This window comes from Crotalus tigris, unplaced genomic scaffold (assembly GCF_016545835.1).
Source record: "Crotalus tigris isolate CLP2741 ecotype Arizona unplaced genomic scaffold, ASM1654583v1 scf7180000018371.15429387391:27106975, whole genome shotgun sequence".
Classification (NCBI taxonomy): Eukaryota; Metazoa; Chordata; class Lepidosauria; order Squamata; family Viperidae; genus Crotalus; species Crotalus tigris.
Window position 1 is genome coordinate 7,564,194 of NW_024096970.1, and position 25,373 is coordinate 7,589,566.

The 25,373-nt window shown below is 39.5% G+C and overlaps 1 long non-coding RNA gene across 1 annotated transcript; it reads left to right on the plus strand.

Moving 5' to 3' along the window:
- The first annotated feature begins 653 nt into the window (after positions 1–653).
- LOC120311855 lies at positions 654–24,790 on the plus strand. The gene is made up of 2 exons (XR_005557746.1): positions 654–753; positions 24,200–24,790. It is a non-coding gene; the product is annotated as an uncharacterized LOC120311855 (long non-coding RNA).
- Positions 24,791–25,373: the final 583 nt, after the last annotated feature.

A 25,373-nucleotide genomic window follows, 5' to 3' on the forward strand; every position in this document is an offset into this window, starting at 1 on the left:
CTCCAAAAGATAAAACTATCATGCTTTGTAGACCCTAGCCCAATCTATTTTTCATTAAATATGTCTGAATAACTATCCCTTGAAGATTGGGATGACAGATCAGATTTCCATCAGAGATTTCATGGGAGCTTACAGATATCAGAAGTGAGTCCTTAATTAATCTAGAAGACCCCAAAGTACAAAGAAAAATGACGGCAAAAAAACCAGCACAAAACAAGCACCAGGCACTGATTATTATTAACCATACTAACACATTAATATTAATACAACCCCCCCCCAACATCCAAAAAACCTCTTAATTAGGGTTAGCTGTTTTATTCCAGATACTCATAAAATTTGCTGATCTATGTTTTGGTATTTTTTGCCCCTGAAAAAGTAACAGTTTTATCATACAGTATATGCAAACAAGCTTTTCTTTTACTTCAGTTGGCTTTCCAAAACATTCAAGCCTGCCTTGTACATTCTATACCTTCCAGCTTTGATTATTCCTCTGACAAATAGAAATGCTAAAAAGCTGGGCTCTCTTCCATCCCCCGCCACGTATCTGGGAGCAACGACCGCATTTTACCATCTGTACAGGACAGGTGTAGAGCTCTGAGTAAATGCCATACACAACCTGATCAACTTAGCATACTGCATGCATTGTCCTGCCCATGGGCCACTAATTCAGGAGACAGCTGTTGAGAGACAACCATCTGCATAGGCCTGGATAAGGAGGGAAAACTAAGGCCTCAAAGGGACAGACCCCTAAATGTGAGTAGCAGCTGACGTAAGCTAATTTATTTGACATAGATATTAGCAGGTGCTAACCTGTCTCAAACTAGAGCTAATGAGACATTCACTCTTGGGATTTAGTCCAAAAGGCCATTAAAAAGCTTAGCATTATTCTATCTAGTTTGCTAGAAAACATTGTACTGCTAGTTACAGTTAGTGGGCAGGTGTAACTGAGTTTAGGCTTTTTCTTCTTTAAAGAATAGGTTATATATTTTCTAGTCGTCCTAATTGGTTTTAATGTGGAATATCCCCGCATAAGAAAAAATATTATGCCAAAAATACAAGCATGCCAAACAACCATTTTTGTTAGGTCCTGAATTTATTGGGTGTGGAAGGAATAGTTTGTATAGAAAGCAGTATAGAAGTCATGTGAGCTCTTACTGGAAATCAATAAACCTTCTTTTGAAATAGTGAATGAACTCTGGGTCAGTTCTGTAGCTCCATACCAGCCCAGGTATGAAATCTACTGAGGATTTACATAGAATTCATTATAAATTATGTTTTATGTCACTGCAAACACTCAGATAAGGCAATCTTTGGCTTACTTGCATTTGTTTAATGACTGTTCAAAGTTAGGACAGTGTGAAAAACAATGACTTTCAATCAGTCCTCACACTTAAGACCATTGCAGTGTCCTCACAGTCATGTGATCAAAGTTTAAGTGCATGTATTTGCAATGGTTGCAATAGTCCGATCTTCCCAGGGGGATTCTGACCAGCGAGAACAATGGGGGAAAGCCAGATTCATTTAACAACTGCAACAAAAAAGGTTGCAAAATCAGGCACAACTCATTTAATGGCCTCGTTGCTTAGGTCAGGGATCTGCAACCTTGACAATTTTAAGACTTGTGGACTTCAGCTCCCAGAATTCCTCAGCCAGCTGGGAGCTGAAGTCCACAGTCTTAAAGTTGTCAAGGTTGCAGACCCCTGGCTTAGGTAAACATTGGGGTCCCAACTGTGGTTGTAAGAAAAAGACTGCCTATACCCAGATCATAACCACTGTGTGAAGAGCTGTTTTGTGGCGAGGCTTGTGAAGTGTATTGTGATTCACACAACTCTCTACAGTGTGAAGTGAAGGTATCAGAATACCTACAATGAACATCCCTCAGTCCCCCCACCAGCCCTCAGGTTTCTTTACTCTGATTTGCTCTGAGACTTGTTTTTCAGGCTTTTTTAAAAGGACAAATCTAATCTCATTGATCTCTCACATTTCCAGCAGAGCTAATAACACAGTGGTGATGTTGACACGTAATCCTAGCAGAAAGTCTTCTGGCAACTGGCCATGGGAGACAAGGCAGGGTAATTCAATTTCACTGCAACCATACCTACCTAAGACTAGTGTCATCACTTCATAGTAGGGCTATCAGATCCAGGTTGCAAAATTCCAGAAAACTACTAGATGGCGGCAGACAAATATAGAAATGTCTAATTCTTTGTTTCCATCTAGTGGTTGTCCAAATTTTTGCAGCTCAAAGCGCTCATAGAGTGTTCTGCATCCAGTCCCCTGATCATCTTTGTTGCTTTCCCTGTACTCTTTCTAGAGTCTCAACATCTTTTTTACTCCGTGGTGACCAAAACTGGATGCAGTATTCCAAGTGTGGCCTTACCAAGGCATTGTAAAGTGGTATTAACTCTTTATGTGATCTTGATTCTATCCCTCTGTTAATGCAGCCTAACACTGTGTTGGCTTTTTTGGCAGCTGCAGCACACTGCTGGCTCATATTTAAGTGATTGTCCAAGATCCCTCTCACAGTTGCTATTATTGAGCAAGGTACCACCTATACTATACCTGTGCATTTGGTTTTTCTTGCCTAAATGTAGAACCTTACTTTTTTCACCATTGAATTTCATTTTGTTAAATAGAGCCCAGTGTTCAAGTCTGTCCAGATCCTCCTGTATTTTAAGCCTATCTTCTGGAGTATTGGCTATTCCTGCCAACTTGGTATCATCTGCAAATTTGATGAGTTCCCCATCTATCCCCTCATCCAAATCATTGATGGAGATGTTGATTATAGAAGGAACAAACTCTCAACAATAGTTTTCTGAACATAATTTTATAGCAAGGAATGGGATGTCAAATCAATACATAGGATTAATAATAGTGGGAACATACTGAGAGGGATTGCCACTGTCTCAGATGGCCACATTAAGTCCTGAAGGACTCAAAACAGTGAGATACAGTCTAGGGCACAGTGAGTAAACTAAGCAAGGGAGTTGTAATGATCTTTAGACAATGGAGATAACAATACAACAACTGACCGCACTGACTTTCTCCCTTAAAAAGTGCTGCACTTTCTGCAGGCCTGAAGGGAAAACCAGGGAAAGCCTGTTCTTTGAAAGTGAACATGTTAGACTCCAAATCATAATATAAATTAAAATATAAATTAAAAATATAATATAAATTAAAAACCTCTGACAAGAAGTATAAACAAAGAACTTCCATACAAACATATTTTAAATAAATTTGTCAATATCTGGACATTTAACAGCTTTGTGTTTTAATGTAAATACAATATATATCTTTCTATATAGATAACTTTCTAAGATAAACCTTGCATACTGATACACTTAACTAGACATAGAACTGTTAAAATTGGCCTCTTTCTCTCTATGTGTTTTGCACAAATTAATCCATAATCTCTTGGTGGGCCCTTGACATCATGCATCAATGATCTAACCTTGGACAATAAAGCCCAAAGTTGCTTTTAATGAAGCAAATCATAAGTGGTGGGAAGAAAAAAAGAGAGGAATTGATTGGAAGTGCCTGGTGTTGTACCGATACATAATTAATGAGACTCCTAGAATGGCTTCAATAGCTACTAAATTATTCAGAACAGGTTCATTAGGGAAAGATTTCATTATGGGATAATTTAATTAAATGCTGGACAAAAAGAAGTAGAAACCTTATGGTAGCAAACCCTTCCACTAACACCGATAATTTGAAAACTGAGTTAGGGAGAATCAAGTTTGAAAAGGAAGCTACTGTTAATTGTAAATATGCTGTACGTTTTCAGACTGTTTTCATTCTCTTGCAGCTTTGGTTCCAGGGATGCATTACAATTTTTGAGGCTAGTTTGTCAATATTTATCCAGTCTTTACTATTTGAAGGATAAAGACTCTAAAGGATACCTATCAGTAAAGAACCAGTTCAAGCCTTGATGAATTGCTCTGCATGGCATTCACTCTTACCTAGGAATGGTGACATTAGGCAAATATCTGAATATAGTAAAAATGTTAGATGAGAATCTTTCTGAGTAATGTTGGCAGTCTTCCCTCCAGCTCCTGCAAACTCTCTTTTCACTCCCATTAATGGCTCTTGCAAGGTAACAAGTCTAACCTAATTCATGTCTGAAATAATTCATGGATCTGAATTTCTAAGAAAATCCAAAGTAATGATTATTTTAAAGACGAGTACTACGTACTTTCCTTAATTGGAGACTGACATTTTTCTTCATGAGAGTGTGTATCTATTAAGAACTAAAGGGATGTAAATAGAAATGGAAATAATGGCAACATTTTCTCCTTGCATTTGATGTTGGGAGATATTTTTTAGCTAGCACAGAGAAGTGAGGCAATAGTTAAAATTTTCATGACATGAAGCATTCATTTTTTTTGCCTACCCAATATAACTAATGAAAAATATAAATTCATCTGCTTTCATATCAAATATGAAAATTGTTATGTCCTGAGCCTGTGGAAGCAGGCTCAGGGCATTGCAACGGTCCTGGGCAGGTGCAAGCTGCCCGGGACCAGACTGGCTGTCGCCAGCATGTGCGCGCATGCACGGGTGCTGGCGCGCCAAATGTTGCAGATTGGCCCGGGAATCACCTATAAAAGAGGCCGGGAGATTTGGGCATTGTCGGCGTCTTGTAACCAGTATGCTGAACAGAAATAAAGAAGTTCCTGAGAACTACAACTGCGTCTCGTGTCATTGCCATTTCGCGAAGGACGCAACACTGGCGACGAGGATGGGATTGCCTTACATCGACCGAAGACAGGTGTAAGCTTACCCGAGAGAGTCCTGAGCGGTAGGAACAGCGTTGACTCGGCAGCTACCAGCCAATCCAGCGAGCATCGGGGGTAGGCTGGCTGATAGACCCTTCCTTTTCTACAAAAATGGCAAAAGTAGGAAGACTTTCAGAATTCGACGTCTCGCATCTGGAAAGATGGGAGTCTTACGTAGCCAGGGTGGAAAACTATCTTAAAGTCAACCAAGTAAGAGAAGATAGTTTGAAGGCCGCCACCCTGCTGTGCGTTTGCGGTCAAGATGCATTCGAAATCGCTGAAAACATAGCAGCACCCGTACCTCTAGAATCTGTTAACTACACAGATCTCAAAAAACTACTCAAGGAACACTTCCAGCCCAAGCTGTCCGTCATCGCTTGGCGCCACACCTTCGAACAGAGGGATCAGCAACCCGGAGAATCAGCCAAAGAATACATTGCTGCGCTGAGAAAAGCCGCTAAACACTGCGAGTTCAAGGATCTAGAAGAACGGCTGAGAGACAGATTTGTATGCGGACTGAGGCAGAGAGAATTACAGCAGAGACTTTTTGCTAAAGAAGACTTATCATTCCAAGATGCCTTGAAAGAGGTTACTGCAGAAGAGGCAGCGGGCGGCGCCATCAAGAATACGAGGCCGATCAGAAGCACTCCAGAGGCTGCGTCTGTGCACCAGGAAGGAGCCCAAAGGAACCCAGAGGAGGATCCTGACAATGAAGTAGACCATCTCTACCCCACTAAAGAAGGGAAACAGAAAGGAAGCTCTTCAGCTCTCCCCAAGTGCCTCGGTTGTGGAGGTCGCACAAGAGGACCAACTGTAGATTCTGCTCCGCTATCTGTAGAGCATGCGGAAAGCAGGGACACATTGCAGCTGTGTGTCTGGGCCGTCAGAAGGTACAATCTCAGGAAGAATTGCGCCTGAAAGGTACCAGGGTTCCCAGCCAAAACAGGGTGGGGTTCTGCGCTTCGCGAAGAAGCATTTACAAGACAGGCACACACAAGCCCATCAAGAAAAAGCTGTCACTTAAAGTGAAGCTACAAGGGGTTCCATTGGCTATGGAACTGGATACGGGGTCTGCACTCTCGATCATTTCCATGCACACGTTTAGGAAGATTTGTTCTGGCAGTGGATTTCAGGCCAAGCTGAGGCCTTCTGACATTGTGTTAACAGACTTTCAAAACTTCAGAGTGTGTGTTAAGGGGGAGGCCACCCTTAACATACAGTATAAGGATTTTGAAGGTCCACTAGATGTAGTAGTAGTAGGGGGGGAACGAATGAGTCTCATAGGACTCGATTGGTTTGAGGCCTTGGGAATACACGTCACAGGGCTCAATAGTTTGCAAACACTTGACCTACAAGAAGTCTGCAAAGAATTTGAAGATGTTTTCAGCCCCCAGCTGGGCACGTACAAAGGACCCCCTGTGTCACTGAAGTTAGACCCCACTGTCACCCCTATTAGAATCAAAGCAAGAAGGGTTCCTTTTGCTTTAAAGGGTAAAATTGACACTGAATTAGACAAATTGATTCAGCAAGGAGTCTTAGAACCTGTCGACTCCAGTCCTTGGGAGACCCCCCATTGTCACGCCTCTAAAGGCAAATGGGGACATTCGCATCTGTGCAGATTACAAATGCACTCTGAATAAGGCATTGCAGCAACATGCCTATCCTGTCCCTGTGGTCAGTCATATTCTGGGCTCCCTCAAGGGGGGAGCGCGCGTTTTTGCAAAGCTTGACCTAGCTCAGGCGTATCAACAGCTGCCTGTTGATGATGATGCTGCTGTAGCTCAGACCATTGTGACCCATAGGGGGGCATTCAAGGTAAAGAGGTTACAATTTGGAGTACATGTCGCTCCTGGAATTTTCCAAAGCGTAATGGAAAACACACTACGGGGTATACCAGGGGTTTGCCCCTATTTTGATGATGTCCTAATTGCAGGGGACTCTACACACAACTTAGCTGAGAGATTAAGGGCTGTTCTGCTGAGGTTCAGGAAAACGGGCCTCAAACTTAAGAAGGACAAATGTAAAATTGGGGTGCCTTCTACAGATTTTCTGGGATTCAAAATCGATGCTACCGGTATTCACCCTGCTGAATCCAAACTGGAAGCCATTATGCATGCCTCTAGGCCAAAGTCCAAGGCCGAACTACAGGCTTTTCTGGTCCTTCTGAATTTCTATAACGCCTTCCTCCCAAACAAGGCTAGTGTAGCCGAGCCTCTTCACAGGCTTCTGGACAAACAGGCAGTGTGGCAGTGGTCACAAAAACACGAAGCAAGTTTCAATGAGGTCAAGGCCTTACTCACTTCTAACAGTGTGCTTGCACATTTCAATGAATCCCTTCCTGTGTGCATCGCTTGTGATGCTTCTCCTTATGGAGTGGGAGCCGTACTAAGCCACCTCAGATCAGACAGAACTCAGGTTCCTGTTGCATATTACTCCAGAACCTTGTCTTCTGCTGAGCGAAATTATGCTCAAATAGACAGGGAGGCTTTAGCTGTTGTTGCGGGAATCAAAAAATTCCATGATTTTTTATACGGCAGGCATTTCACGGTCTTCACCGACCATAAGCCTTTGTTGGGACTGTTTACCACACATAAACAAACTCCCCAGATCATCTCCCCCAGAATGCTGAGATGGTCTATCTTTCTGTCTTCCTATGATTTCTCCTTACTTCACAAACCTGGGAAGGAAATGGGCCATGCTGATGGCCTCAGTAGATTACCCCTGCCGGTAATAGAAGCTGACCCTGCACCAACAATCAATATCCTCTCCATTCAGGCCTTGCCTGAGTCTCCTTTAGATGCCAGGGATGTGGCCGCTGAATCAGCCACAGATCTCACACTTTCACATGTCCTTTCTTGGGTTTTATCTGGATGGCCAGAGAGCTGTCCTGGCACTGAGTTTCAGAGTTTCTGGTCCAAAAGGAACGAATTGTCCACCTTCCAGGGTTGTCTGTTTTGGGGAAGCAGAGTTGTCATTCCTACCTCAATGAGGACTAGGGTCTTAGGTTCCCTCCACGAGGGTCATCCTGGCATTGTACGCATGAAGGCGCTTGCACCCAGCCATTTGTGGTGGCCTGGGTTAGATAGAGACATTGAAGCTAAGGTGCATGCATGCCACCTTTGTCAACGATCGTGCCCTGAAATGCCCCAAGCTCCCGTGCATAGATGGGAGGAAACACAGTCTCCATGGTCTAGGGTGCACATTGACTACGCTGGGCCTTTTCAGGGTCAATTCTTCTTGGTCCTAGTTGATAGCCATTCAAAATGGCTTGAGGTTGTACCTGTCTCTTCCACCACCACTGCAAAGACTATTCAAGTACTGAGGGGGATTTTTGCTGCACACGGGCTTCCAGACGTCCTCGTGTCTGACAACGGCTCTCAATTCACTTCTTCCGAATTCCAAGCTTTCTTACAGGCCAACATGATTTGTCATGCCACCTCTGCGCCTTTCCACCCGTCCACCAACGGTATGGCTGAACGCATGGTTCGCATCACCAAGGACGCCTTGAAGAAAATTACCTATGGAGACTGGCATCACAGGTTGGCTGACTTCCTCCTTTCTTATCACACTACACCGTCCACTTCTACCGGGAGGAGCCCAGCTGAACTTCGTTGGGGGCGCAAACTGACCACCAAGCTTGACCAGTTGCATCCGGACAGACTTCCTTCCACACTCACACACCCCAGGGCACCACCGAGACAACTGCTTGTGGATGCCCCGGTTTGGACTCGTAACTATGGGCCTGGCCATTGATGGGTCCCTGCCACTGTATCCAGAGTCACAGGTCCTCTGTCTTACAAGGTGTCTCTGGACAACGGTCATGTCCTGCGTCGACACATCGACCAGCTCCGCACTAGACGGGACTTTCCCACTGAGACTCCTGGGTCTTTTCCAGGGGGGGAGGGGGACCCTTTGGGGCAAAGGGAAGAGTACGGGCTGCTGCCCATCATTAACGAGGAGGCTACAGACAGCCCATTCCAAAGTTCCGCGAGTGCTCCAAACAGGAATTCACGGAGCCCAACTAGAATTCAGGCACCAGTGCCTACTCCAGCCAGGGAGTCACCCCGGGGGCATAATTACTACTCACCCGCATCACTCAGTACTCCAGTCAGGGAGGATATCCGGGAGCGTCCAAACAAATCACACCCTGCAAGACAGCTGGCACACATTCCCTCTAGTTGGCCCGACACTACCCCTGTTCCTAGAAGGGGGCAAGCACACAGGAAGGTGGTCGAGGAACCAAATCCCGACTACAACACCTCTGACTTCACTCAGGGGACAACTGAGTTTTGGGACAGCACTGAAAACCCCACAAGCCCGGGGACAGATCGGGAACAAGGGGAAAGACAACCTCTTGACGGGTCTTGGACGGACCTGGGAGGTTCTACAGAATCGCCCAACAGTGACAGTCACTTAAGAGGGCCAGAGAGCCTGCAGCTAGGCAGGACAACCATGTCAAACAGAGAAAGAAGCCCTGGCCTGACGAGCCCGATGGGCAAGCAAGCAGGCCAGGCATTGGAGCACAGTCCTTGGGAATCACCAGGGTGTAACAGGGGGGATAGGTATGCATCACCCCTCAGTCAAGGGGTACTTGGCAGGTACCCAGAAGGGAAGGGGTGTTATGTCCTGAGCCTGTGGAAGCAGGCTCGGGGCATTGCAACAGTCCTGGGCAGGTGCAAGCTGCCCGGGACCAGACTGGCTGTCGCCAGCACGTGCGCACATGCGCGGGTGCTGGCGCGCCAAATGTTGCAGATTGGCCCGGGACTGGCCTATAAAAGAGGCCGGGAGATTTGGGCGTTGTCGGCGTCTTGTAACCAGTATGCAGAACAGAAATAAAGAAGTTCCTGAGAACTACAACTGCTTCTCGTGTCATTGCCATTTCGCGAAGGACGCAACAAAAATGATTACATTTTTTTCATTCAAAAGCATACTTGGGTGCTAAACAGGATTTGGCAATGTAATACTATTAATTATAAGAGTTTTATGCTATGCCATTGCTTTACAGAAGAAGATGGCAAAGGTTTTCATAATATCCGGGAATCTTTTGGATACCGTAAACAAATGCATATCAACAATACTGTACATTTTTCAAAATTAGTATTATGAACCTTTAAGCTGAAATGTTTGGTTAGTATTATGAACCTTTAAGCTGATGATCAGCTGTTTCCTCCCAGCAAATATTTTTTCAAGATAAAATAGACAAGGTCAGTACATGCAAATAAAAAAATATTTAAAAAGAAAGTGCCAAGCATAGCAATCGCATAAAATTAACATTTATAGGCAGATTCATCAAATATACTTAAATGTCTTTTAAACTTTTGTATTGAAATAGCAAACATCTGTTCAACTTTTATGTATTATGTAAATCAACCCTATTTCATGGGACTCTGTAGGATTCACAAGATACTACTTGTGAACTTTCCTTCATATGATTTATGCTATGTTATTTGTATTCATGAATTCAGGTCTTCACTCAGGAATTCAAGTCATCACAAGTAATAAAAACAAATCAACAAACCAAAACTCTGAAAAAAAAACCAGGTTTAACAGTGTCATAAATTTTACACAATAAAATTAGATGGATTTCTACTCAGCTCACCCTACTGAAAAAAATTAAGATGCTTTCAAATAGCTACATCCAGGTTTGGATTGCACGTGTCAATGTGGTTCCTCTAAAACAGGATTGTGTAAGTGCTATGCTTGTACATTGAAATGACAGAACCAATTCCAATATATAAACATCGCAAACACTGATTTAACTACATCAAATTTAATGGGATTATTTTCAATGTATTACATTTTTTTCTTTCCCATTTGCTCACATTGAAAATGATAATTTGATTATAATTCTTGGAACAGGACTGAAGCTGTACATATGATTTGGGAGAAGAGCTTGCACATTCCTATGGCCTCTGACTGTGCTCTCTTGTTCTTAACACAAATTGTTGGTTTTGTATAATTTTTTTTTAGAAATCTACAGTGAGCTTAATTCCTCAAATTTCAGTGGGATTAATACACAAATTAATAATTGTCACCATAGCACTTCAGTTTCCAGAAGGTGCTTTGAAGTGCATACAAATGCAAATCTAGAACCCAAATGCAACACTTTTTAGCCAGCCAGTGACAGTTGCTCCTGAGTGCATCAAACACCTTCAAGAGAGCAAAACACTGCACAACTCTGTTTAAATATTTTTAATAATAAGTGTGTGAAAATGTTCCATCCAATAGAGCTGTTCTGTACAGTATACTATAGAGAATTCTAATTGAGTTGTACAATGATATATAATATTAAAAGTCATCTAAGTGTAAGTTGGACAGCTATATAAATTTTTTAAATAAATAAATAGAAGTAGTTCAGTTAGGATGCCAGCCTGAAGCAGATTTTGATCTAAACTAAACTAAACTAAACTAAACTAAACTAAACTAAACTATTTTCTAAAAAGCTAATGTGAGGGCTTCTTGTTTAACCAAAGAAATAAAGTTTGACATATGGGAAAAGGAGAGATCTTGTACTATTTGCTTGGATCACTTTCACTTGATAACATCCATCAATGCAGCAGGTCAAGGGCATGAAATTGATCAAATACCAGGATGACTCTGAATATCCCCCCATGTAACAGCCATTCTGACAGTTTTAAAACTCTTCTGTTTTGCTGAGCTGCTGAGTGCTTTTTCCCTCTCCCAACATTGTCCTTGCTGCATGCATATTTTACTTATTTTTTTCAATTAGGGCAGATCATATACATTGGAATGATTTATTTTTTTAAAAAAGAATGGCTTAAGAAATTTCTTCATTTTTGTTCTTTGCTTCTAAAATGTGGTAAATGTTTTTTTGGCTTCCACTGTAAGGTGTCCAAATCTGATGTAATAGGAGGCAGAGATTCAAAAGCAAAGAACTGCTTTAAATTAAATAGACAATCACAATTAAAGAGCTGAGGATAAGGTAAGGAAATGAGGAGTTATGCTCATTTACAAGATCTGAAATACAAAAACCAGGTACCACTACTTATCTTCAAGTAACAGTGGATTATACCCAGACTCCTAACACTTGCAATCTTTCCAAAGAGACAGCTCCCCTGTCTCTTTTAAAAAACTTATTATCTTACTTATAAGAGCCAGACCAAAGATTTCTGTTAAAGTTATAATTAAAATTAGCATTGTAAAGAAAGATTCTTCTGCAAATTTGCTTTTGGAATTTCTTTCAAAGGAAGACAGAATTTGATGGATGGAATGTGATGGTTTTGCACTAATTAGCCAAGAGGTAGATGTGAATGTCCTGTCATTCATGATACTGCCATCCTTCCACTAGCCTGCAATCAGCTTGGCTTTTCATGCTTCAATAAAATCTTTAAGAGTTTAATCATGAAGTGATTTTTCCCATGGGCTTCTTAAAGGAAAGTGAGGAAAGTGAGTTCCCAGAGACCCTGGGAACAAGGAAAAGCTGTATTACAGAAAACAATCAGGCGTGGTGCCTTCTGCCATGGAAGCCTTGTAAATGATGTGGCCACTTTAATATTTCAAAAATAAGTCCTTTGGTCAACCAACGTGCTTTGCGAAGCACAACTTTCAAACACTTTGCATGTACTGTAAACCATCATTTTTATTTATCAAAAAGCTGTTGTCCCATATTATACTGAAGTTTTGTGGGCTTCACTGTGGCTTAAAAAGTACTGTGAAATTTAATATATATTTATAAAAAAAAGACAAATAATAGCCAGAATACATGCCAGAAATAGACCAAGTTGCAAAAGTAATCAAAAAGCAAATCCGTACCTGCCTGTCTGGAATTAAGCCTCATTATATTCAATAGAGTTTATTTTTCTGTATATATATATATATAACTGTATTGTCTCCAAATGCTGGTAGAGAAGCCAGGTTTTTCCCCCCAAAACTAAGCGCCTATAGTTTTCCTGCTTGAAACATAAGCTATGAAACTGATTGCAAAATAATTTGCAAGTTCAATGCCCACCTGATCAAAAGCTTATTTCAATTGTTTTAGAATAAAAGGCTTTTTAAAGTATCAGGTGAAATTAATCAGGTCTCTTTTCAGTTGGAAATCCTCTTTCTCCTGGAACTACAATTTGTATTTCCTCAATGATAATAGAAATTAGAGATGGAGAAAACATATTAGACTTACTTAAGACATGGATACATTCCCAGGCATGGGGGTTAGAATATTACAGGGAACCTGTGATGTGCTTATTGTTTTGTCTCAATTGGTTCAGTTCCTTGGCTGCTGTGTATGTTGCTTTTATATTGTTTTTAAATGGTTCTGATTTTTGCAAGATCACCAGTAGTTTGAGATTTGGAGCATTATTAATATATTAATCAGTGATTAATATGCTGGGCTTGTTGGCTGGTAAACTGGCAGCCCAGGTTTGAGACCTGAGCTCCATGTGATGGGGTGAGCTCCCATCTTTGCCCTATTCCTGCCAACCTAGCAGTTTGAAACTGTACAAATGCAAGTAGAGAAATAGGTACTACTTTGGTGAGTAAACAGCAGCATCCTGTGATGGCATGCTGGCCACATGACCATGGAAATGTCTTCAGACAGCACTGGCTCAATGGCCTTGGAACGAAGTTGAGCACCACCCCTTATAGTTGGCAATAACTAGCAGAGTAAAATTTGCAGGGACTCCTTTACCTTTTACCTTAATAATAAATTCCTATTTAGCTTGGGGGTCACGTGGATGCTATTTAGAATGTGATGACACCACCATATTATGTTACCTAGAACTCTTTGCAAATTGTTATTTTTGTCTGATGCAAACTGCATGTGGGATACTGTATTCACCCTATTTCAAGACAGGCTTACATACAGGCTTAACTATTAATGCACCAAGCCAAATGCAGCTCCTGTTCATGGACAACAGACCATAGTTTATTTCTTCTGCTTCCATACCTGGTAAGTATCTGACAAACCACAATTCACTTCTGGTAGACTGAATTTGGCTTGTTGTCAGGTCACAAATTGTGTGGGTCTTGCCTGAAGCTTTAAAGAGTAAGATGTAATTGGATATCACTTTGGGAAGTGGAAAGTTGACAATGCAAACAAGAGGATAGAACCAAGGAGTCAATAAACATATAATTTCAATTCTTCCTGCACATAAACTGAACTGGCAGGGGTGTGACATTCCTAGCATTTTAACCCAGGAAAAAGCCTAATCCCTGTTTAATGGTCTTTCAATGGAAGTGGTCAGTAGTTTGGTAAATGTTTAAGTGACAGATTGATAGACACTGAGCTAACACTTTAATCCTGCCTGCAGGCCATAGCACCAGCAGACAGGTTCTCTTTTACACTCCAAAGTTTGGGGTAGAAGGCAGGAGGGATTTATTTACAAGTCAACCTAAACTGAGAAGAGAAAGCCAAAAGAAGAACAAAATCAGCCATGGGTATTTACAGGCACGAACAAACAGACCTTTAAATATATTATCTGCTGTATCTAGCTATTTCCCCCCTCCTAAATCACCTTTTACAAAGGGCCTTAATTCTTAATCCTTTTTATCCTATTTTACTTATCTATTTAAATAACTTTGTGTACTAATGTTATCTGTTAGTTGTCCTGATTGATTCTATAGAATATTTCCATTTTATTAAATAAATAATAAATAAATAAATAACATCACTCAACCAGTCACTGCAGCATTTGCTTCTTCTTTGAGCTAGAAATATTGCAAAACATCTCCATAGAATTTGACTTGTTAATATTAAAATAGAATAGAACTGGAAGGGACCTTGGAGGTCTTCAGTTAGCCTCTTGCTCAAGCAGGAGAAACTATATCATTTCAGACAAGTGACTGTCTAATCTCTTCTTAAAAACCTCCAGTGATGGAGCGTCCACGATTTCTGGAGCCAAGCTCTTCCACTGGTTAATTGTCATTGTTAGGAAATTTCTCCTTAATTCCAGGTTGCTTCTCTCTTTGATCAGTTTCCAACCATTGTTTTTTGTCCTGCCCTCTGGTGCTTTGGAGAATAATTTGACACCTTCTTCTATGTGGCAGCCCCTCAAATACTGTAATACTGCTATCATGTCACTCCTATTCCTTCTTTTCTTTAGACTAGCCAAACCCAAGTCCTGCAGCCGTTCTTCATATGTTTGTCACCAAGCCTTTGATAATTTTACTTGCTCTTCTCTGAAGTTTTTCCAAGTCTCAACATATTTGTTTGTAGTATGGTGACCAAAATTGGTTGCAGTATTCTAGGTGTGGTCTTACTAGGGTTTTATAAAGCGATACTAATACTTTGTGTGATCTTGATTCTATGCCTCTGTTTATACAATCCAGGATTGTATTGGTTTTTTTTTTGGCTGCTGCTGCACACTGCTGGCTCATAGTCAAGTGATTGTCCACTAGGACTCCAAGGTCCCTCTCACAGTTACTGTTTTTGAGCCAGGCCTTGCCTAATCTGTACTTATATCTTTGATTTTTCCTGCTTTTTATTTTAAAATGGGAGTGGGCAGCTTTTTGGGGTCAAGAGCTGCAATCAGTTTGGGTCAGAGTTGATAACTGGATGGAGCCTCAACATGCATATGGGAGGATTTGAGGGGAAATTGTGGATCCAGACATATGGGTAGACATAGGACCACTTACAGAATATTGTATAGATTCTTTTATCCAGGGATCTGTGGAGAGATGGCCCAGTATTGTAAAACTTTCCTGGTGTGTCAGTTGGTAAAGTCAAAAGGGGAACACAACAAAATTCCTTTGGAAAGAGTAACTTTAGTCTCTATTCCCTTTTCTAAAGTAGCTATGGATATTGTAAGCCCTTTGCCACGATGTAGTAAAGGCAACGAGTATATTCTGGTTAACAGAATAACAGTTGGAAGAGAGCTTGGAGGTCTTCTAATCCAAACCACTGCTCAAACAGGAGGCCCTATACCATTTCAGACAAGTGTTGTCTGTGACTATGTCATTTGGTATGTTGAAGCAGTTCCATTAAGGAATGTGACCATCAAAAGAATAGCAGAGGAGCTCATCAAAATTGTTTAATGCTCTTATTTTGTATATGTTTTGTATAAATTTATATATACTTACTTTGTTCCAGAATAAGCAATGTAGGGCCCATGGATAACAAAGCATTAATATTTTGTAAATAGCATCAAAAGATATTCCAAATTAAATAAAAAGTATAAATTATTTTTTATAATATTGAAATAGCTGAGGTCGCTGGTCATGAGATTTCACCATTCTTTCCTGAGATTTCACAAGATTCTAGGCAAATACATATGAATCTTTTAGTGTAAGTCTGTAGAAATCCTGTAAGATTCTCACCATTTTTGAAAATTAAATGGTTTCCTACTAACCCATTTTATATGTTTCTTTTAATGTTTTAAAAATTAGCATTATTTTTGTTTTAAAAAATATTGACTAGGAAAATATTTTTATTTTTTGAGGTGCTTTAAGCCAGCGGCTTCCAACCTTTGGGACATCAGGGACCAGTTCTGTGGAGAAAGGTTTTTCCGTGGACCGGAGGGAGCGTGTTTTCGCATGCTGCCTGCACCCCACAGATGGGGCTTTGCTTGTTTGTATGGCCTGGTTTCTAACATGCCACGAGCCCCTGCTTTAAGTCACCTGTTGGAAAATAAGAGATAGCAGTAGTAACTAAAAGTAATAAAGAGGACAGGTAACTGTTATATAAGGGTGGTAAAGATAAGTCTCTTTGAATCAAGCTCACTTTTGGTCCATGTACTTTCCTTAACAATAGTAATAGAAGTTATGATTATAATAGTATGGAAGTTATTTTTTTAGACTTCCCAATCTAACCTGCCATTCTGGGATTTCTTGGTGGTCTTTTATCAAAACACAGACCAGGTTTGATACTGCTTTTTCCAGATCAATGGAGTCCAGAAGAATGCTGCAACTTGCTGTGCTGGACTGATGCCTAACGAGGTAGATGACAGCACCTACAAGAAGTGATCAGAAAGCATCAGGTTAAATAACCTACCAGTAATGTGTTCAAAACTATATTATGTAATTATGTATCCATAAGCTGTTATTAACATGTCTGGCAGATCAGTCTTTTGTGTAGGCCCAACATTGATTTTTATACTAAAATAAATGTTTAACTAAAATAATTTCCTATGTCTAACTTTCTCAATAGAATTAGAATAATGTTTAAATTTTTATAATATGTTCTTTTCTCTACAGGGTGTGTTAAAATACATATCATTCCTTATAGCAATAGCATTGTATATGTCTGTTAGTAAATCAGAATACATACATACATACATACATACATACATACATTCATACATACATACACACACACACATACACATACTGTACATACATACATTTACTCTTGTTATAGTTGAAAAAAGAAAATGAGCTTAAGTAGACAATCTAAACTGTTACACTAGCAAAAGAAATATGATAGTTTTTTGAATATATGCATCGGATTTTAGTCAGATTTTCCCCCCATTGAAACTGGAAATTTTCTTGCCAACATATTTCTGCTGGAAAATGTGTGTGAGTGTGTGTGTGTGTGTTTAAAATACCTTACTCATTGGGAAATATTTTTTTAGAAAAGAGTTTCTGCTAATGATTGACAGCTGCACTCAAACCATGAGGATTATAAGGGAACAGAGGGATTTTCTCATTTATTTTCATTAACTCTTAAATTATCATTCCCCATTTACTTCTGAATTCTACTTCAGTCTTCCCAATGTCTTTTAACAGCTAATTCTGTTGTCAAATTCAGATTTGAGTGTGTGAGAGAGTATAACTGTGTTTACAGTATATATATGTATAATTATTATTTTCTAATCTACATAAAAACAACTAACAGTGCAATCCTATCCTTGAAATATTTATTTACTTATTAATCACATTTATATAGCTGCCCATTTCATAATAAGTGACTCTGGGCAGTGCACAATAGTCAGTAAAAACATACTGAATGAGGATAGGATTGCTATAAAATCTGCCATTTGAATTTTCCAACATCTAGATAGGCTTCTGATGACTAACAGTCAAGAGATAAAATTAAAATGTTATAAAATAAAAAGAATTACTCTCATTTGTACTGTCCATAGGGATGGTTCATTGTTGAATGTGCCATCTGGCGAATGTAACTTAAGTAAGAAGAAGTTTTTCCAGATATGATACCATCTTCACATCGCCATCCCTGAAATTGGCTCATGAGTTTTAGAATGTAGTTAAATCTATCTAAAAGCAGGTCAGTCATGTTGATTTGTGGGAAACAGATGGCAGCATGGTAATCTTCTTCAGAACAGACTTGCTCAAAATAGGATGATTGCAAGATATCAAGAAGATAAAATCACAAAAGTTACTTCAAATCTACTTTTCCAGATTCCAGATTCCAAATCTATGTTTTGCCATACAAAACACAAACTGAAAAAAATGTACATGTATGGTCTTTACTGGGAGTCAGACAGCATATATATTTAAATAATAACTTGAAATGCAGATTGTGCGAAGAAGCAGGAGAAAAAGCCTATCACACAGTATACTCAGCTCATGCAAAAATTTGCACAAACTGAGTAAAAACAATAATATAACACAGCATCAAAATGATTCACTGAAACATCTGTAAAAATTACCCTGTGCCAGTAATGAAAAATTAGTGGGAACATATATTTGAAAAAGTAGTTGAGGATGAGCAGACTGAAATATAGTGGGATTTCCCACTATATAACACTATATAACACATAACACACCAGATTTAACTGATTGAAAAGGAAGAAAGTGTGGATAATTCCTGTGGCAATACCAGGGAATAGTAAAATAGAAGACAAAGCATTTGGGAAGATCACAAACTATTAAGATGAAAATGGAAGTTGAAAGATTATGACATAAACTGGCCTTGGTGGTCCCGGTGGTTATTGGCATATTGGTGCCATACAAAAAAAAATCTTGGACAGCACTTAAAAAATCTGCATATTGATAAATTTTTCATTTGTCCATTACAAAAGGCCTTACTGCTTGGATCTGCAAATATACTACACTGATATACATTATGACATCTTCGGTTCTTGGGAAGAACTTGATGTGCACGAAGGCCAACGCCAGCTAAAAACTGACAGTTGTGATCTCCCGTTGTTTATATAATAATTATGCCTGCACCTCCACTTGCACCTGTGCCCACCCATCTATGCCCAACCACTTATACTATCCTCACTTTAGCTATGGTGTCCAGTCGCATAGATGAAGGTATTATTGATGAACATGGAAAAACTTTTGCACCTTGTCTTCCTGTAACAGGGGGATAGCTGAAGCAACTGGTGACTTTAGATTGAAGCACATTTGCATTTCAAAGCTCTTCCTGCAAGATGCATCAGGGCTTTCCTCTAGGTTAGACTGTTCTTATTTGGCAAGTCAACCAATTATGTCAGACATTTCAGAGACATCTGGACTTAATTATGGCAGCATTAGCTGTTCATTGGGATGTTTTGACTGGAGCTCTTCAGTAGGATTTATTGTACTTTATAGTTGTTTATTTGCCAATCAAACTCCATCTTTAACTCAGAATTGGTGCTTCAATCTTTTCCAAATAAAAGGAACACAAAATAGACTTCCACTGGCCCTCTAGGTTGAAGGTCATTCATCCATTAATCAAAGACTTAAGGCTCTGAAAGCCAAGGAAAAATTGCTTGTTCATAGGGAGAAATCTTAGAGCAAGTTAAAATTAACAGAACCAACTAATTAAAAAATGGGTAAATATTTCTTGGAGGGGAAGCATTTTTTTAAACGACATGATGTACAAAATGCATTGGATCTTCCATTATATATTCTGCACTAACCTATTCTTAGAAGATATTGGTTGAGGTCAAAACTGGTCCATCATAGATATCAACTGGGATAGTTAATAAAATGGTCAATGAGAAAATAGTGGGAAAGAGTTGTAGATGCAGTACTGCAGTGGAAGAGCAAAGAAACAATTGAATGTGTGTTTTCACTCAAGATTCCTTGCTACTTTCCCAAAATCTTCATTTTAATATTTATACAATTCTTGTATATTTTAATTTCTATAACCTCAAAACAGTGTACACAATATTGTAAACCAGCGTACACAATATTGTAAAATAATAAAGCAATCCAATAAAACAATAAATATTCCAGGTGAGACAGAATTTTAAAAAATCTTCTTAAGCAAACTAAAAAACTCTAGGGTCTCAAACTCCTTGTCTAGACTCTTGCTAAGGGCAGGCCTATAAAAATCAGATTCAGTTCCGATTCAAGGATTTATTTTTAAAGTAATTACTATATTAAAGGATCAGCTTTCAGATAGAAAGATTAATTGCTTTTAATGGGAAGAGGCCAGGATAAATTCTAGCTATTGCCTGCAACAAGTCTATGGGGTAGGGCAGAAGTTGGGGAGAATAAATAATGGCTTGCTTGAACCCAGAAGAAGGTGGGGTAAAAGCTTCTGCTTGTGGGAAAACAGATTAACCATTAATCCTGCAGAAATCCAACAATTTGAACAGAAAAACCAGGTTTGTAATGTTTCAAATAAGCAGGTGCAGAGCCACTAATAAATTCAATCAGTTCCAAAACCAGACAATGCATGAGACCAAGCTGGTCTAGAGATGATTCTGAATTAAGTTCTCTGATCCCCCTGTCTAGCAGTTGTACCGATTGTCAGTTGTTTATGAGTTCTTCACTCTCTTTCCAACTTCCTTCTTCTCTGACTTTCTCCACAGACTTTTCTGTTGCCCCATCCACTCTGATTACACTCTTATATCACATTCTTTTGATGTCAATTGCTCCTCCATTCTCCTTTTCCAGTGGGATGGAGAAGTGATAAATGAAAGTCTTTCTGAGCTGGTGTATATGAATATTCACTCTACTGAGAGATTGATACTGCATGTGGATGCTGCCCTTCACTGGACAGCAATAATTTTCACAGTTGAAGTAGCAATTATGTTGCCCAGTCCCAGGAAACTTTATACTGCCTGCTTGTTTACTGCTAAATTTTTGCAAAGCTTAACTTGTTCATGTTAACGAAGGAGTCAATGGGGGTAAGTGATAACATATGAACTTTGTATCGCAATAGAAACATGGGTGGCTTATTCTCTTTTTGCTAACCGCTCCTTCTTTAATGAAAAACATTCCAAATGAATGGACTTGTAAGGCAACAGTTCTTGGGGGCAGAAATTACCTCATGAATAGTGAGGAACCAAATGGGTTGGTTGTCTAACAAATTTAAATGATGGCAAGAGGGTCACTAATAAAAACTGAGGCAGAGGAATTACGTCATCAGATCACTGACCACTGGACTTCGTTGCCTGCTCCCAGCTTTGGAACTCTGTATTTTGTATGTAGTCAAGCTAGCAACTAAATACACGTTTTGTTGTGCGTGCTTTTGATACATTTGAATACAATTTTCCATTGTATTTTAATGGATGTTATTTTCATTTGTTTGTTTGACTTGCGTGCCATTTATGGGGGGGGGGAATTGAAGCAGAATATCAGAAATAGTAAAATAATTCATGAAAAGCAACACAAGTACTGAAACAAGGGACAATAATAAATAATTTATGATAACAAGACATATGCAGAACTAGTGGCTCCTCCACTGTACTTCCGTGCCTCAGCCAGTAATCCTTCCCTGGTTACGGTATAGAAGTTCTTGTGTGGTAAAATCTATGATTTTCACTTGCATCTGGGTTGCTAACTGCTTCTGTTTCACTTCCTGTGTATAGATACTCCTTGACCTATGACCACAATTGGGATAAGAATTTCCATTGCTAAACCAGGCAGTTGTTAAATGAGTCACAGCCAATTTTATGAACTTTTTTGCTTGTTGGCGGTGGTTGGAAAAGTCATAAATGGCAGTCACGTGACCCTGGGATGCTGTAACTGTCATAAATACATGCTGGTGCCAAGTGCCTGAATTTTGATCACATGGCCATGAATTTTGATCACATGGCCATTTTTTTTAATGCAGTTGTAACTTCAAATGTTCGCTAAACAAATGGTTGTATGTTGAGGACTACCTGTAGTTCAACTGACTGAGCACCTAGAATGCCAAGTGCCCCTACTTCTTTCCTCAATGGAATGCATGGAAGAAAATGATTCATATTTATAAGGTAAAAAAACTGAAGTTCACTGAGATTTTTGTAAACCCACTTCCCCCCCCCCCAGTCCACTGGACTTGGGTGGCCAATAAATATAAATAAATAAATAAGTTCCTCACAACTGTATCCAAGTCTCATTTGTTGTTTTTCAGGAGAGGAGCTAAACCTACAATTTAGCATTCCAAATTCAGAGAATCATGATTAAAATGATGGATCATGTAATATACTATGAATACGAAAAGCAGATTAAAATATATCTATATGCCATCGCATTGTTAAATATACTTCCGCTTTACTGCCTTTAAAGAAGTGAGACTCACATGTCCCTGCCCAGAAGCCAAATATATGCCTAGGATACATATTATAGTTTGATCTTTGGTTTATTTGCCATATGATGTTTTTAGTTTCCAATGATCTACAGTTGTAGAATGTCTCGGGTACCCAAATATGGACAGCCAGGAAATACTTTCATAGAATTGATAAATTGTATGTCAAAATCCATCACTGTAGTAATTTGCAGCTTTACATATATACTAATATTATTTTATAACCCCTAAATTGTTTCTCATTTCTAATATTAGCTTACATTCTGAAGGGGAAGCTCCTGTATCTTAAAAGAATTTAGGGTAATAGGTTCCAAATCTTTTTTTGTTTTTTGTTTTAAATAGATTATTTTGCCCTGTATAAAATATTATTTATTGAACCTACTTTGGTTAGTCAAGGAGTTCTCAAGTATCATCACTAGCAATGAAAACATCTGTTTATAATTAAACTAGATTTGGGGAGAGGGCAATCTACACTTAAAAGGTCATGTCATATAATTATTTTAATAATTTCAATTGCACATTTGTTTATGTATGGTGCATGTAAGATAATTTTTGAGATCAACAAACATTTATTCAGAGGCTTAATATGGGCAACAAGATTGGGACAATGGCATTTTCAAAGGATTAGCTTTGCAAACACAAATGCACATATGGCAAACACACTTGTTATATAAAATATAAATCAGCCCTAAGAGAATGCTTTAACAATTGTTATCACTAAACACACACAATAGACTAATTGCTTTGTTATCCCTTTGTGACATAACACCTGAAAGCACCTTTTAGCTTAGCAACCTTTTAAAGGACGATGTTATGATGTAGGTCTTTAATGCACTTTTGTTCTCTCTAATTATAAGGAGGAGTTGATGGGAAGGGCAGGTGCTAGCTAAGAACAAACCTGTTTGCTTCAATAATCAAAGCTGAATACACCAGATATCAGGAGAGAAAAATAATTGTTCCAGTAAACCTGGAAACATAGTTTAATAAAAATATAGGGCAATTCTCTCACTCCAGACATCTGCCAAGATCAGCTAGTGTAAAACAGTTTCCTGAATAGGCTGGATCATCATTATTGAATTTAGCATTATCACAAATCTGATCATTGTTAGCTTGAGTTTCATATTTTTTTTCTATTTTCCTTTCCTATTCCCTTCTTAGTTCGCCCCAAGAGAGCTTTGTCTAGACAGTGACCTAGGAACGGGGAGGGGGTCGATGGGCATATGGGGAGCGAAGAATGAAAAAAGATGACATGAGAGGGGGAAGGGAAATCCTCTACATTTGCTTTTATCTACAAAAGCAAGACCCAGAAATCCACTTTCTTAAGTTCTTCCTTTTTCTTGAAAGTGAAATTTGACAGAGATGAAGGTTCGTTTATCTGTGCAAAAATACATTTGAGAGAAATTAATTCTAGATTCACAGGGTTGGACTCAAGGCCAAAGAATGCCTATTGGCATCAATGAGACACATTAATCTTCAGCTCACTCCAAGTGTGACTATGTCTGGATTCAAAGCATTGTTCTCAAAATTACAAGTACAGTTACATGTATGACAGCTACAATAGCCACTCATTCACAATGTCTTGTCCTGACTTCAGTGAAGAGAGAGGTGGAGAACCAGTAGTAGGTTGACAGCAACTATTTATGCCTGATGCAGGCCTGATTGGATTCTATACAGGTAGTCCTCCGAATTAGGACCACAATTGAGCCCAAAATTTCTGTTGCTAAGTGAGGCATTTGTTAAATGAGTTTGGCTCCATTTTATGACCTTTCTTGCCACAGTTAAGTGAATCACTACAGTTGTTAAGTTAGTACCACGGTTGTTAAGAGAATCTGGTTTACCCATTGACTTTGCTTGTTAGAAAGTCGCAAAAGGGGATCACGTGACCCCGGGATACTGCAATGGTAATAAACATGAGTCAGTTGCCAAGCATCTGAATTCTGATCACATGACCATAGGGATGTTGCACAATAGTCATAAGTGTGAAAATTGGTCATAAGTCACTTTTTTCAGTGCCGTTGTAACTTCAAATGGTCACTAAGTGCTTTTTTTGTCATAGAACGCACCGGAACAGCGTTCCAGCACCTTTTTTTGAAGAGAAGAACCGGCTCCTTCTAAGCCACCAATGTGAGTAAAGCTCTGGCTCGGTGAAAGGAAGCTGCTCGGGGAAATCTGGAGCATTGAAGGTCGACCCGGAAACACTTCCATGGCCCTGAAAGCAGACCCTCTTCTCTTCCTTGGTTCACCGGGCTCCCCCCATCTCCACCACCTGTGCTCATCCCTGCGTTGGTTGGCAGGGACCAGGACGAGGTCCTGGAGCAACTCTCTTTGAGGGACCAGGAGTGCTCCCAAAACAGCAGCACCGCCACTGCCTTGGGTGCTCTGGCTCTGGAGGAAGCCTCTGCCATCAGAGGCGGAGGAGGACAAAGTGGCAGAAGACATCCTGGCTCTGAATAAGCGCCCTATGAAAAGCCATGGCAATGCTGTCCATCAGCTAACGCTGCTCACATGATCTGTGCCTCGGAAACTCCCTAAAGTGGTTCTCCCCCGCTCCATAAAGGACTTTCGACTGGAGCGGGATGCGGCATGCTAGAGGCTTCCGCCAGTCCATCAAAGCTGTGCGTGACTTCTGACACCTTTTTTTTTTTTTTACAAAAAAAGCACTGACTTAGTGAATTGTTGTAAGTCAAGGACTACCTGTATTCCATTATGTATAGTTTTCTATTCCTGGTGTGAATATTAGATAATGTAGTAAAACACTTGAGAGAAATAAAGTTGCCTTCCTATAGTGGCCTAAGAATAAGCCTCATAGTAAGTTTTGCTATTTTCCTAGCTGAGGTCTTTACTAGAGAAATATTTTCTTTTGCATTGATGACAATCTGGCCACATTTCTTATTAATAAACACCTTTTAAATGATAGGCATGGGAGTATCAGACATAACTCTAGAGATTGTTTATACATTAAAATATGTTCAGCAAGCTTCAAAGAAATTCATTTAGTTTGAAGTTGAAAGTGATTGCATCTAATTTCACATTTTTTATCTAAACAGAGAAATTGAAATTCAGTAATTATTTGAAAGTCATAGTTTATGGATTTTACAATGCATTTTCCTAAGCTCAAAATTTCTACATTTTGTATAAAAAGCAACATACAAAATATATTAGGAAAAACTGTTTGTGAAAATTGTGTAGATTACATTTTTTTACCATCTGTAATGCATATTTATGGAGAA